Below are 13,210 nucleotides of genomic sequence, written 5' to 3'. Positions count from 1 at the left end.
GTATTAACTTCATGGCTACATCCCAGTGATTTTGGAGCCCAAAATAAGTTTGCTCTGTCTCAGCTTTGTATTATGTGGCATCTCATCTACACTATGAAATGTTTTTTCCCTTTCTTCACATTGCTTCTCTTCAAACATGTTTTTACCACAGGTCTATAGTGTAATTAACAGAACTCAGCATTTTTCAAATTGATCTATTGATGAATATATATTAATATAACTTAGCAAAAAAAAAGAGTATTGAGGGAATAAATGTGTAATCTGTGTTGAGGAACCATTCTTGAGTAGCCAGGCCATGGAGCCTATGAACTACCCATCTCAGGCACAGTAAACCAGAGTTTAAACCAACATTTATATCTCTGAGTTGAGTCATCCCTGATACCATAACATAATCACTGATTCTCATTCTCCAGCTGGACACTCAAAGCAAGTCGCTACTTTTGTTATTATTGCTGGTGGTGGTGCTGGTGGTGTGGACAGTGCTGGTGGTTGGTGGTATATGTTCCTGTGTGTTTAAGTTGATAACATCAAGAGCTATGTTTCTTAAGAAAAACATAACAGAATTCTTAGACACTGAGTACAAATGAGCACTGATCAAAATATTTGTGACCATGAGTTGCATCAGCTCTTCCTAAAATCAGGATGATGGCATGTGTTTATCAGCTATCTGTGGCTGCGTAACAAACAACTTTGAAACTCAGTGACATAAAACCAGAATGACTTCCTATTTCTTATGCTTCTGAGGTCGGTCTGGACAGTCCTGCTCCCCACACCATTCACAGGAACCCCTCAGGAGGTGGCAGTCAGCTGGTGCTGGGTTAGGCTGTAAGGTCACCAAGCAGGCCTCCCACACCCATGTGGGCTTTGGTTCTCACTTGGGGTGAGACCAGGCTCCCCTGCTCACAGTGTCTCCCTCTAGATGGTACTTCCTCTCAAAGGCCTCTTTCCAGCAGGGGGGCCCAAGCATCCTTGTTGACAATTCCAAAAAAACAAAGTCAGAATCTTGTAAACTTCTTAAGGGATAGACCTGGAGCTGTCACAGGCCATGCAGTCACAGCAAGTCTGAGGGCCAATCCAGGTTCAAGGCTGGAGAGGACACTTCAGCTCTTCATAGGAGGATGGCCTGCACGTACAGTGAGGGGGCTGGGAGAGGATTGTGGCACCTACTTTGAAGGTCCCCAGTATGTGTGTGTTCAGGGTGAGGGTGGGCAGATGGGGAATGAAGAGGTTCTATATGATATAAATAAATAAGTTAGATTGTCCTTATATTAACTCCAGGCCATTTTTTTAATAAAAGAAAGCAAAACAAAAAAAAATACTTTAAATTCATAGTACTATCCTCTGTTTTGTTAGAATACATAAAATATCAAAAAACTGGAAAATGGAGGTTTTCTTCTTTTTAAATCTCTCTTCTGAAAGCAGCCAAGTAGTATTGATTAAAATATTCCCCATGTCTTTTGTCTGCCTTTTACTAGTATGAATGGAAAAGCAGAATTTGCTCTATAAGAGAGGCCCTGAATTGTCCTTCATAGGTGACTGTGGGAGAAATTCTCCTCTCAATGTTCTCATTCATGTCTGCTCAGTCTTGGCAGAACTGAGAGCCAATACTCTGGTGGCTGATTCTTCCTTGAGGTGTGCCAGCATCCTCCTGGGAAAATGCTCCCTCAATCTGATTGAGGAGTAAGCTATGGATTAGGAATGACCCATCATCAAAGCCACATGCATCCAGGGGTGGTTACAATTATTTAGGTGAGTATTCCTCTGAGAAACTGTGTCCTTAGCCACAGCAGGGAAAACAAAACTGGCAATGTCACCAAACTCAGGACTAATTCAACTTGAAACTTTTAAACCAACAAAATAAAAACGTAACCATTATGCACACTTAGTGGGACTTAGCCAAGGCTGCACATTAGAATCATCTGGGAAGCATTAAAAAAAGAACAAACAAAAAGCCAATTGCTGGGGAACTCATCCCAAGCCAACTAAATTAGAATCTCTGGGGGGATGACACCCAATATGGATAATGTTTAAAGGAAATTAGAGGAAAGAATAATCAGCATGTCCATCATTTTAACTATTAATAAAATAAAATTTTGTATTAGATTCATATTCAAATCTTAGCACTCTTTTTTACTATTTTAATAATAATAAATTTATTGATTGCTGACTCTGTGCTAGGCACTGTACTGAGTTCTGTACACATATTATCACCACTTGATCAATACTGCTATGACTTAAATACTACTGGGGCTATTCCCATCTTCCAGATGAGGAAACTGTAGCCATGAAAGCTTAGGTAAAATGCCCAATGTCACTCACCAAATAAGCAGAGTCCCAGATGTGAACACAGAATGTTTACTCTACAGTGTAGACTTATTTTTAAGAGTTTTGAATATCAGCATGCAGTTATACAGTGACAGTAAAGAGAGTCCATGTACCCTTCACCCAATTTTTCCCACTGGTAAGATTTTATGTATTATAGTAAACTAACATGACCAAGAAATTGATACAACAAAGTGACATCAATAAACAACTGACCATATTCCGATTTCACTAGTTTTACATACACTTACTTGAGTGTGTGTGTGTGTGTGTGTGTGTGTGTGCTAGCTTGATGAAATATTATCTCAGGCGCAGGTACATGAGATGTACTGTTGAAGAACATCTGAGTTGTTTGCAGGTTTGAGCTATTATTAATCAAGCTGCTACGAGCATTCATGCATAGGTTTTCTTGTGATATATGTTTTCACTTTCGGGGATAAATGCCCAAAGTGCAGTGGATGAGTTATATGGTAAGCACATGTTGACTTTTTTGAAGAAACTGACAAAAGCTTTCCCAGAATGACTGTACCATTTTACATTCTCAATGTATGAGTGATGCAGTTTCTCCATACTCACCAGCATTTGGTGTTATCTTTTATTTGCTTAATTTTATTTCTTCTGATAGGTGTGTTGCATCATCTTACTGTAGTCTGAACTTGCATTTCCCTCCTGTGTAATGATACTAAACGTCTTTTGCCTCAACCTATTTGCCATATTCATGTTTTTTTCTGTGAATTGTCTGTACATGTCTTTTGTGCATTTGCTAATTGGATTATTTGTTTCAATAGTTGAGTTTTGAGAGTTCTTTAAGTATTCTCAATAGAAGTCCTTTTTTGGATACATGATTTGGAAATATTTTCTCCCAGTCTGTAGCTTGTCTTTTCATCCTTTTCCCAGGGTATTTCATGGAGCAGGGATTTTTAATTCTGATGAGGAGTCCAATTTGTCAGTGTCTCCTTTTATGTCTCATGCTTTTGGTGTCACTGCCAGGCACGGACTTTAAGGTGGGACTTTACTCAGACTACTCAAATTCTCTAGGCCTCAGATTATTTGTCTTTCGATTTTGGATAACAAGATCTAGGTTACAGAGTGAAAGTAAGATTAAATGAAATAAACAATTATATATGAAGTGTATGGTATGGCTCTTGGCACATTTCGTGCTGTGAGTAGCTGGTAGCTGTTGTTATAAAGAATTATTCTGTGATGGAACATGCCAGAGGATTGTTCACCTCATATTCTCATTCATTGTATTGTAGCATGAAGCTCGTTCCTCAATTAACTTGAGCCTCAGGATAACCCTTAAGTAATCTTTCTTACTATATAGATGAGGACCCTGAGACCATAGTGCTGAAGGGATTTGCCCAGGTTCACTCGAATTGCTCCCCACAGATGTGTGGGCCACACCCATCCCTCCCGCCCAAAGCTGATACTGTTATCATTGCCCCATTCCATCTTTTAATTCCCTTTAGAATTCAATTGTTAACTGCACCTTGACAGAGTCATTTTCTCAATTAAAAAATAGTCTCAGTATCAAAGTGTAAGCAACGAGTTATGATCTTCCTAACAATTTTTTTTGTCACAAATGATTACCAGGAAACTAACAAATCCTGTGTTGAACATCTGACAACTATCACCTCTAGGAGAGATTACCTGACTTCAAAAGATTTCTTTTGAAATATTATTTTTAAACAATCCTAGGGAAGACTTTTTTTGTTCGATTCTTTGTGCAGCTTTAATTGAACGCTTTCCCCTGGATCAGTTTACCGTAACAGAAGAGCACAGTCCTGTATATGTACAATGAGAACCACATCATTAGAATTAGGGGTTGTACAATCCCCAGAAGAAAAGAGATAATGTACCTGAAGAAGATGAAAACATAAATAAACTAATTAATTGGGTGATTAAGTTAAAATATTTCTACTACAGTCCACCCCTTGGATTCCTAGTAAACATGTATCCTTCTTGTCATATACATGATGTTGTTTACAATGCCCTGTACTGCTCTAGCATGGCTTCAATGTAACATGCAAGAGTATTTCCCTTCTTCTCAAGTATTGGATAATTTTTCTTAATATTATGTACTACAGCAAATGCATTTATCTCCAGCCCTTCCAAATAGGAATGATCTAAATGCAAAATAACTAGTTCATCCAGAGGCAATTTCCTAGGCCCACTCTTTTCGCTCAGAGGTATTTCTATTCCTTGTACAGTTTAATCTTAGTCAATCTACATATAGCCCTTTATACATCTGAAATAGGTGATCTAAATCTGAAATGTACTAAGCTCAGAATATTTGATGTACAATGGTGAAGGAAAAACAAGAAACAACTTCAGTAAAATTCTCACTTAGCAAAAGAGAAAAGTAGAAATAGCAAATTGTGTTCACTGTTATACTCTATGTCATTTCCTTTCAATAAGGAGTGTAAAGAGAAAAGGTATGGTCAAAAAAGCTGCTGGATGCCCATTAGTTGATTTACTTTCTTAATAGTGAAATGAATTCTTACATCAGCCAACCTGGCTTCCCTATCCTTTGTCCAGTGTGATATTTTCCTCATTCACTGTCTTTAATAGGCAGATACCAAAGTGAGAATGGGGACGACCCTCCTGTGAGGAGTGTGCTCTCCTAGCGTTGCATTTACAGTGGTGTGAGTACTTGTATCTAGTATAGACCTAAGGCATGGTTTAAAGTAGTATCCCAGACCACAAGCCTCTGAATCCATGAAGATTAAAAATTATAAAAATGTAGATTAGTGGGCATTAACCTGTACCGACTAAATTTCTAGGTGTGGGGCTTAGCAATTGACCTTTTAACATGATCCCTAATAATTCTGATATGCAGTAAAATTTGAGTGCTACCACTATCAGGATTAATCAGTCAAAGTCCTTCTGATGAAAACTTAGTCCTCTGTGTATCAGTTTGAAAATGATAACCTTCCTAAACTTGCCAACAATCAACAGCATTTGCATATGGCTTTGTCATACCTTTTGAATCTGGATTTTGCACTTTAGTTTCAGTTTCTTAGCCCCAGACTTAGATACTCTACTTTGGGGTACAACAGAGAAAAAATAATCCAGGCTGCCCAAAAGAGAGCTGATCCAGGCTGATGAGAGTCCCCAGGAGTCTCTGTAAGGAAGAGGGTAAATGGGAATGGGCACTTGTATGGACCAGGTGAATCTGATTTTCTGTGATGCTTCTGGTTCTTCTAGAATATCTCTATTCAAAATTAAAGAGTGCTGTAGCATTAGGGTAAGGCAGAAATTTGCTGATCTTCTAGAAAGACCCACACAGGATGTGCTTCATTTCATACAAATATTATATTTTGATAACAAAAAAAGTCTAATACTTGCAAGTAAAGCAAACAAATAGGAGAGACAGAGTGATCTTTGTTATCAACTTAGGGAATTGTCCAATAAGCTTATCTGAGGGTCATCTGGCCATTTATTATTTCTTTGCCCTCAGATATTTTGCAACCTTTCAAAGACATGTTTGATTGTAGAAAACTGATAAACTATGAGTGATTTTTGCCCAACTGCAATGCAAATGATTGCTCGATAGCAATGCAAATAGTTTCTGTCTTATAATGATGAAAATGCTTTCTGTCCAGTAAAAAGATGACCCTTTTTAAAAAGGTTATAGCTTAATTGCTCTGAATGCTATCAACCACTGTTCATTGACTTAGGCAATATCGTGTCCAGCATTTGTTTTTCTTTTGCTAGCTATATATGTAGTTAGCAAAAGAAAAGAAAAGAAAAAGAAACTTTCTCATGTCTTTCTTAGAAGGCAAAAACTTTGATACGTGATCACAATGTACTTGAATGAAAGTTATGTTCTTTTAGATCTTGAAAATTATACTTTTTTGAGTACATACACCAGTCTTGTTCTTTCCTATTTGCTTTCAAATAAGCCAGCTTCACTGGAGCTATCTTGCAGCACCTTATTGAAGGCAAGGAGTAGCTGGCAAACTCAATATCTCAACATTTTTATACCAACTTGCCTAAAGCTACAGACTTCATGGGCATATGGTCTGAGTCCCAAGGGACTACAGGCAATAGTTGAACCAACTGCTGAGCTGTGGCATAATGAAGACAAAGCTAACTTCCTAGCATGAAACAGAAGGATTCTCACTGCATCCCACCCCACCTGCACTTTGCTAATTCCACATTTTAGGGTCTGTCACATATAATACCTTACTTTGGTCTTAGGACTCTGATGTTTATCAGTAAGAAAAACCCAATGACAGCTGTAGTAAGGAGGTTGGCTCGTGAAAATCAAATGTTGAATATACCATCAGTGGGATAGAGCTTCATTAGAAACAACTAGGAGGAAACACTGGTAATAACACTGTTCTTGATTTCTCTGTCTCTGTCTCTGTCTCTCTCTACACACACACACACACGCACACATGCACATGCACACACATGCACACGCACGCACACGCGCACACACACACACACACACCTCTTCCTTTCATACCTCTGCTTCTTTGGCTTGTCATCACTGTTCTTATTCTCTATAAGGTGGTTGCCAGCAGTTCTGACTTTTTATGTCTTAACATTTACTATCATCAGAAATGGATGCCTTTTACCTCAAATTTCCAGCTAAAATATATTTTTTTTAATTTTAAAAATCCCAAATGATGACTATATTTGGCCTGGGTAAGGCTCCCACCCCTGTCTAAGTCTAATGTGGTAAATGTCATGGAGTCACACATGCAAATGCCAGCTCCTAAGTAACCCTCTGGCTGAGTGTGGGGACCAGTCATTCTCACAGAAGCCAGAGGCAAGGCAGAGAAAACAAGAAATGCCCACTGTCAGAGGTGTTGGTGAGAACAATGATAATATAGGGTATGGGAGATGAGGAGAAGGTTAAAGGAACTGAGGGTATTTAGCCATGGGGTCAAGCTGCATGAAGGCAACATCAGCTCTGCAGTAAGTAGTTGGTCGTTCTGGTCTCAGCCTTAACACAGCTCGGGGACCTGAGACCATAGACTCTCTGAACCTCAGTTTTCTCATCTTCAAGTGTCAATAATGATCTCTCCCAGGCAGTGCTCTTGACAGGATTCAGGAAACAATTCAGGTAACATATCAAGCATGTGCCTTGCACAGCTCACATTCACTAAATAGAAGCAGCTATTTCATCTAGAAAAGAAAAAGCTTGGGGAAGGAGACGCGAGAACTGCCTTCACATTTTTAAAAGCCTGTCATATGCACGCGGGTTTCAACTTTTTCTGAGTACTCTGGAGCATAGAGCTTCTGTCAAGAAGTTACCAGGCAGTGATTTTTACTTCAATAAAAGGAAAAAAAAAAAAAAGCACAGATTGAAAGCATAAATGGGCTGGGGAGAACTGAGTAAATTTCTCCAAAGATTTTTCAAATAAATCTTGGCTTTCTCTTTCCCAAGGATAATGTAAAGAATTCATGAGTCATTTGAAGGTTATCTTAGAGGGCATTGTCAATGTCTCCCACCTCTAAGTGTCTGTGCTTCTATTACCAGGCAGTGAAGGGCATTCCAGCCCCAAAGCCAGAGGGGACGCCTCCAAATCTAGGGGATGGGGCACACCCACATGGGTCCTCATCCACATGCAGCCTGCTAAAGGAAGTCTAGCAGCTGCAATTCCATTGTACAGTGCTATTTTTAAGTATCACAATACTGAGTTATAATTTATATCTCTGTTGTGCCCGAGAATTATAGTCTACCTTACAATCTGAAAAAGAACAAAGGTGCACACTTTAGAAACAAATCTGTCACATCTGTTCTTGTTCAAGATCATTCCTCATTCCAAAGTATTATATTTTTCATTTAAATTTCCATTTTTCAGATTATTAATACAACTGCGCATCTTTTTTTTGTGTGTGTGTGTGTGGTATGCGGGCCTCTCACTGTTGTGGCCTCTCCTGTTGCAGAGCACAGGCTCTGGACGTGCAGGCTCAGCGGCCATGGCTCATGGGCCCAGCCGCTCCGCGGCATGTGGGATCTTCCCAGACCGGGGCACAAACCCGTGTCCCCTGCATCGGCAGGTGGACTCTCAACCACTGCACCACCAGGGAAGCCCTAAGCATCTTTTGTAATGTGCATTAATGGAAAGTATTTCCCAGAGAACACTCCAGAGGAGTGTTAGAAGACGTGTTAAGGAAATCAGGAGCAGAGTGTGGTGATGAGATCAGGGGCCACAGGCCTAGAAAGTGATGGGAGAGGGTCCGTGGCATGGCTCTTAGTCCTTCTAGTGGAACCTAATCACAAGCCCTTTCCAGCACCAGATCCATTCTTTTGCAGCCTAATCTGCTCTCCCTGAGGATACTATTTTTGACCTCCAAACTTATTCCTCAATGATTCTTCCTGGGGGTATTCTAGCAGGAAGCACAAGGAACCACAGCCTCCATTGCTGGCTTCATTTCAGTTGGTAGTGTAGAATATGAGGATGACCACACCACACTTTCAATAATACAGCATTATCAAGACCAGTATTACAGTAGGATGCCTTGGTATTCCATAGTACTAGCATGGCTAATTTGCCCTCATTTGCAATCACTATTGACTTTCTAATGATGCCGAAAACTCAGGCTCTGTTCACCAGTGCTGAATCAAATCTCTCGGAGACAAAGTTTTGAGTAAAGTAGAAAAGAATAGCTTTATTGCTTTGCCAGGCAAAGCGGGACACACTGGGCTCACGTCCTGAAAAACTGTGTGTCCCCACTTGGGGGGATTTGGTAAGGAGTTTTATAGCAGTGCTTCAAGGGTGGGGTTGCTGATAAGGAACAGGGTGTGTGCAGGGCCTGCATTCTTTTAAATTGGCCTCAGGTGGTCTCCTGATGAGCTTCTGTGGTTCTCGAGGTTATCAAGCTGTGACTTTCTCTCTGGAATGAAGAGTGCTTCATCAACTAGTTAACATCTTCCATTCATTGGGGGTTTTAGTTCTGCTGAAGAGTTCAAAGATATTGCTATGTGTATCGTTTGAGGTGGAGCAAGGACCCTGCCCCAAGGCTGCATCACCATTTGACTGCTCTTCTCTTGTCTCTGTATCTCCTCCCTTCCCTTATTAGCAACTGTTTGAACCTGCCCCTTGGAACTCAGGGAAGGTCATGGAGGCTGAAACCAATTCCCTACAAACAAGAAACCGGGGACACAGAAAGGCTTCTGTGCCCAAGAGCCCCACGGTGTCCTGCTTCGTTCTGCTAATTCCCATGTTCTTCTGATCCGAGGTAACAATTGTGCATGTTTTTCTTTTGGAAAAAACAAAAACTAAATAGTACATTATTTCTAAGGTATTCCATTGTCCAGATGAGTTTTTTTTTTCTCTTTTTGAATTAGCCATACAGTTATTCTATCTCCAGCCTCCAGCTCATTGTCCAGTGGCCAGGTATCTAATCTAGGGAGCTAAGTATCCACACATTTGTTCTATGAGTTGGGTGTTCAAATAAATTAATGGAGCCTCTTTCTAAGATCAACTCCGTCTCAGGCATTCTGAACACACAGTCATCCAGCCTGAAACTGTGTAAACCTGCTCTTTAGTGATTTTACTGCTGAAATAATAAAAAGCTCAACCAAATAGGCAATTGCATACCTAAGACTACTCAGCTACTCAGCAGTAGAACTTCTAATAACACCAATCCAATAAGGTCCCAACAGATTGGGAATTTGGGATTGACATGTATACACTGCTATATTTAAAAGGATAACCAACAAGGAGCTACTGTATAGCACAGGTAACTCAGTTCAATACTCTGTAATAACCTAAATGGGAAAAGAATTTGAAAAAGAGTAGATACATGTATATGTATTGAAAAATAATTGAAAAAGGGTAGATACATGTATATGTATTGAAAAAAATACATGTATATGTATTGAAAAAAATACATGTATATGTATTAAAAAATACATGTATATGTATTGAAAAAAAGAATTTGGAAAAGAATACATGTATAAGTATTGAAAAAAAAAAAAGTAAGAAGCAAAATAATCCAACTAGAAACTAGGCCAAGGTCAGAGACAGACATTTCATTGACAGGGATATACAGAGGGCAAATAAGCACGATAAGATGTTTAATATCATTTGCCATTAGGAGAATGCAAGTTAAAACCACAGTGAGATATCATTACACACTACCAGAATGGATAAAATTGTCAAAAATGATAACATCACATTGCTGACAGGAAATGATCTAGAAAAGAGTTTGGCAATTTTTCATAAAGCTAAACATGTACTTACCATATGACTTAGCAATTGAACTGGAGAAACAGAAACTTAGGTTACACAAATAGCTGTACCTGAATATTTATAGGAGCTTTATTCATAAATACCAAAAGCTAGAAACAACTTAAATAACTATTAATGAGTGAAAAGTTAAATAAACTGCAGTAATCAACACAATGGAATACTACTCAGCAATAAAAAGGAATAAACTATTGATATGTGCAACAACTTGGATGAATCACAATGGAATTATGCTGAATAAGAACAGTCAATCCCAAAAAGTTACATACCAGATAATTCCATTTATAGAACATCGTTGAAATGGCAAAATTAGAGAGAGAACAGATCAGTGGTTGCCAAGATTAGGGGTAGATGGGATAGAGGGGCCTGTGACCATAAAACAGTAGAGGGAGGGATTCATGTGATGAAACTCTTCTGAATCTTGACAGGTAATTTACACAGGTAATAAAGTTGTTTTAAAGTAAACACACACAAATGCACACACACACACACAAATGAGTGCATTTAAAACTGGGCAACTGTTGGTAGTAGATTGTATCTATGTCAATATCCTGGTTGTGATCTTGTACTGTAGTTATGCCAGCTGTAACCTTTGGGGGAAACTGGGTGAGAGTACTTGGAATCTCTCTGTATTGTGCCTTATAACTGCTGGTCACTCTGCAATTATTTTTTCAAAATAAAACATTTAAAAAATGCATCAGGATATGAGTACTGTTTGTGTGTGTGCCAGCATGTGCCTCATAAATATATTGAAAATACCTGGGCCTGCAACTTCTCTATTTTCTCCTGTGATCCAAACTCACCCCTTCATTGGGTTTTAGTGTGTGCTGTTTCCCCTGCCTCAGATCACTCTTCCCACAGGTCTTTCCTTCTAGTGTATTATTGTTCCATGAATCTCTTTCCTGCACGAACTTCTCCAGGTGTAGAGTAGGGAATAGAGGCTCTCCTGGTGTTAAGCTCCATTCAGCCCAGCATAAGGCTGGAAAAACAATGACAATATTGTAGATTTTATTTTTATTGCAGAGCCATGATTCTCAAAGCACAGTCCCCATGGCTTGGTTAGGAGAGGATTCTAACCTCAGCCACATTCTGTGTCCAGAAGCAGTATCTCCCCAAACAGTTCAGTTTATTTTTGTTTGTTTGTTTGTTTTTTGCTGTACGTGGGCCTCTCACTGCTGTGGCCTCTCCCATTGCGGAGCACAGGCTCCGGACGTGCAGGCTCAGTGGCCATGGCTCACGGGCCCAGCCGCTCTGTGGCATGTGAGATCTTCCCAGACCGGGGCACGAACCCATGTCCCCTGCATGGGCAGGTGGATTCTCAACCACTGTGCCACCAGGGAAGCCAACAGTTCAGTTTTCATATTGAGCTTTGGTCACACATTTTAGACTTCCTACTGGGAGGAGGGGGTCCTTTGGCATTTCACATCGAGTATCACCATCCTGCGAAATGCTCTGTCAATGTTGATCTTCAAAGGGAAAGATGCCTAAATATTTTCTCTTCTCTTCCAGAAGGTTCCTTATCCCCTTTGCATACTTGCCTCTCCTTTCCAACTGTCTTCAAGATAATGACCTCCTTTAAAAAACAAACCAAAAAAAGGGCTTCCCTGGTGGCGCAGTGGTTGAGAGTCTGCCTGCCGATGCGGGGGACACGGGTTCGTGCTCCGGTCGGGGAAGATCCCACAAGCCGCAGAGCGGCTGGGCTGTGAGCCATGGCCGCAGAGCCTGCACGTCTGGAGCCTGTGCTCCGCAAAGGGAGAGGCCACAACAGGAGAGGCCCGTGTTTTTTTGTTTGTTATTAAAAAAAAAAAAAAAAAAAAAAAAAAAAAAAAAAAAGTATATGGGATTCACAGTATTGTTAAGACAAAGACATATTCTATTGTTCTAAATGAGATCACACGAGCAGTGACATGGTTTATTCCAGACACAGAGAGCCTTGGGGGACCAAGTAGGGTTTGTTCTAAAACTACAATAATAACTACAATAATCTGGGAGTGCCCAGAATAGCTGCCGGGTTCCTAGTTGAAATGCAAACTAAAGCTCCAACGTCAATTTGGATCTCCAACATCTCTTCCTGAACAAAGTGTTTTTTTTGCTATTCTCCAAATTGACAAACAAAAGCTGCCATTTACCTGACTGCAATTATTGTATATTATTATAGTTCCAGGATCTCTGAACTATTTGCCAAAGTGTGATCTGATGTTAGGAATTTTCTGGACAAGACTCATGCCTTGCTTTTTACCTCCCTCCAATTTTCCAAGGATAGATCCCTCCAGAAAGGCTCTGGGTGTCTTCACAACTTGAAGTATGGGCCAATTTGACACCATTCCAAGAGAAGTACCTCTTAAACCCTTCTTGTCCCTTGTCCTCATCCCAGGAGTAATTTCATCCTCAAATGATTATCAATGGGAACATCTATTCTCTTCAAAGCAAACACTCCACCTAGGAATTACTCTAAAATCTAAGTTGAATAGCTAAGGCATGGTGCTGTTCTTGCGGACTTTAAGAGTCATTTGTAGGGCTTCCCTGGTGGCGCAGTGGTTGAGAGTCAGCCTGCCGATGCCCCGGTCCGGGAAGATCCCACATGCCGTGGAGCGGCTGGGCCCGTGAGCCATGGCCACTGAGCTTGCGCGTCCGGAGCCTGTGCTCCGCAACGGGAGAGGCTACAGCAGTGAGAG

The sequence above is a fragment of the Lipotes vexillifer genome, unplaced genomic scaffold (assembly GCF_000442215.2).
Source record: "Lipotes vexillifer unplaced genomic scaffold, Lipotes_vexillifer_v1.1 scaffold695, whole genome shotgun sequence".
NCBI lineage: Eukaryota > Metazoa > Chordata > Mammalia > Artiodactyla > Lipotidae > Lipotes > Lipotes vexillifer.
The sequence above is the reverse complement of the archived record's forward strand: the minus strand, read 5'-3'. Positions refer to the sequence as shown.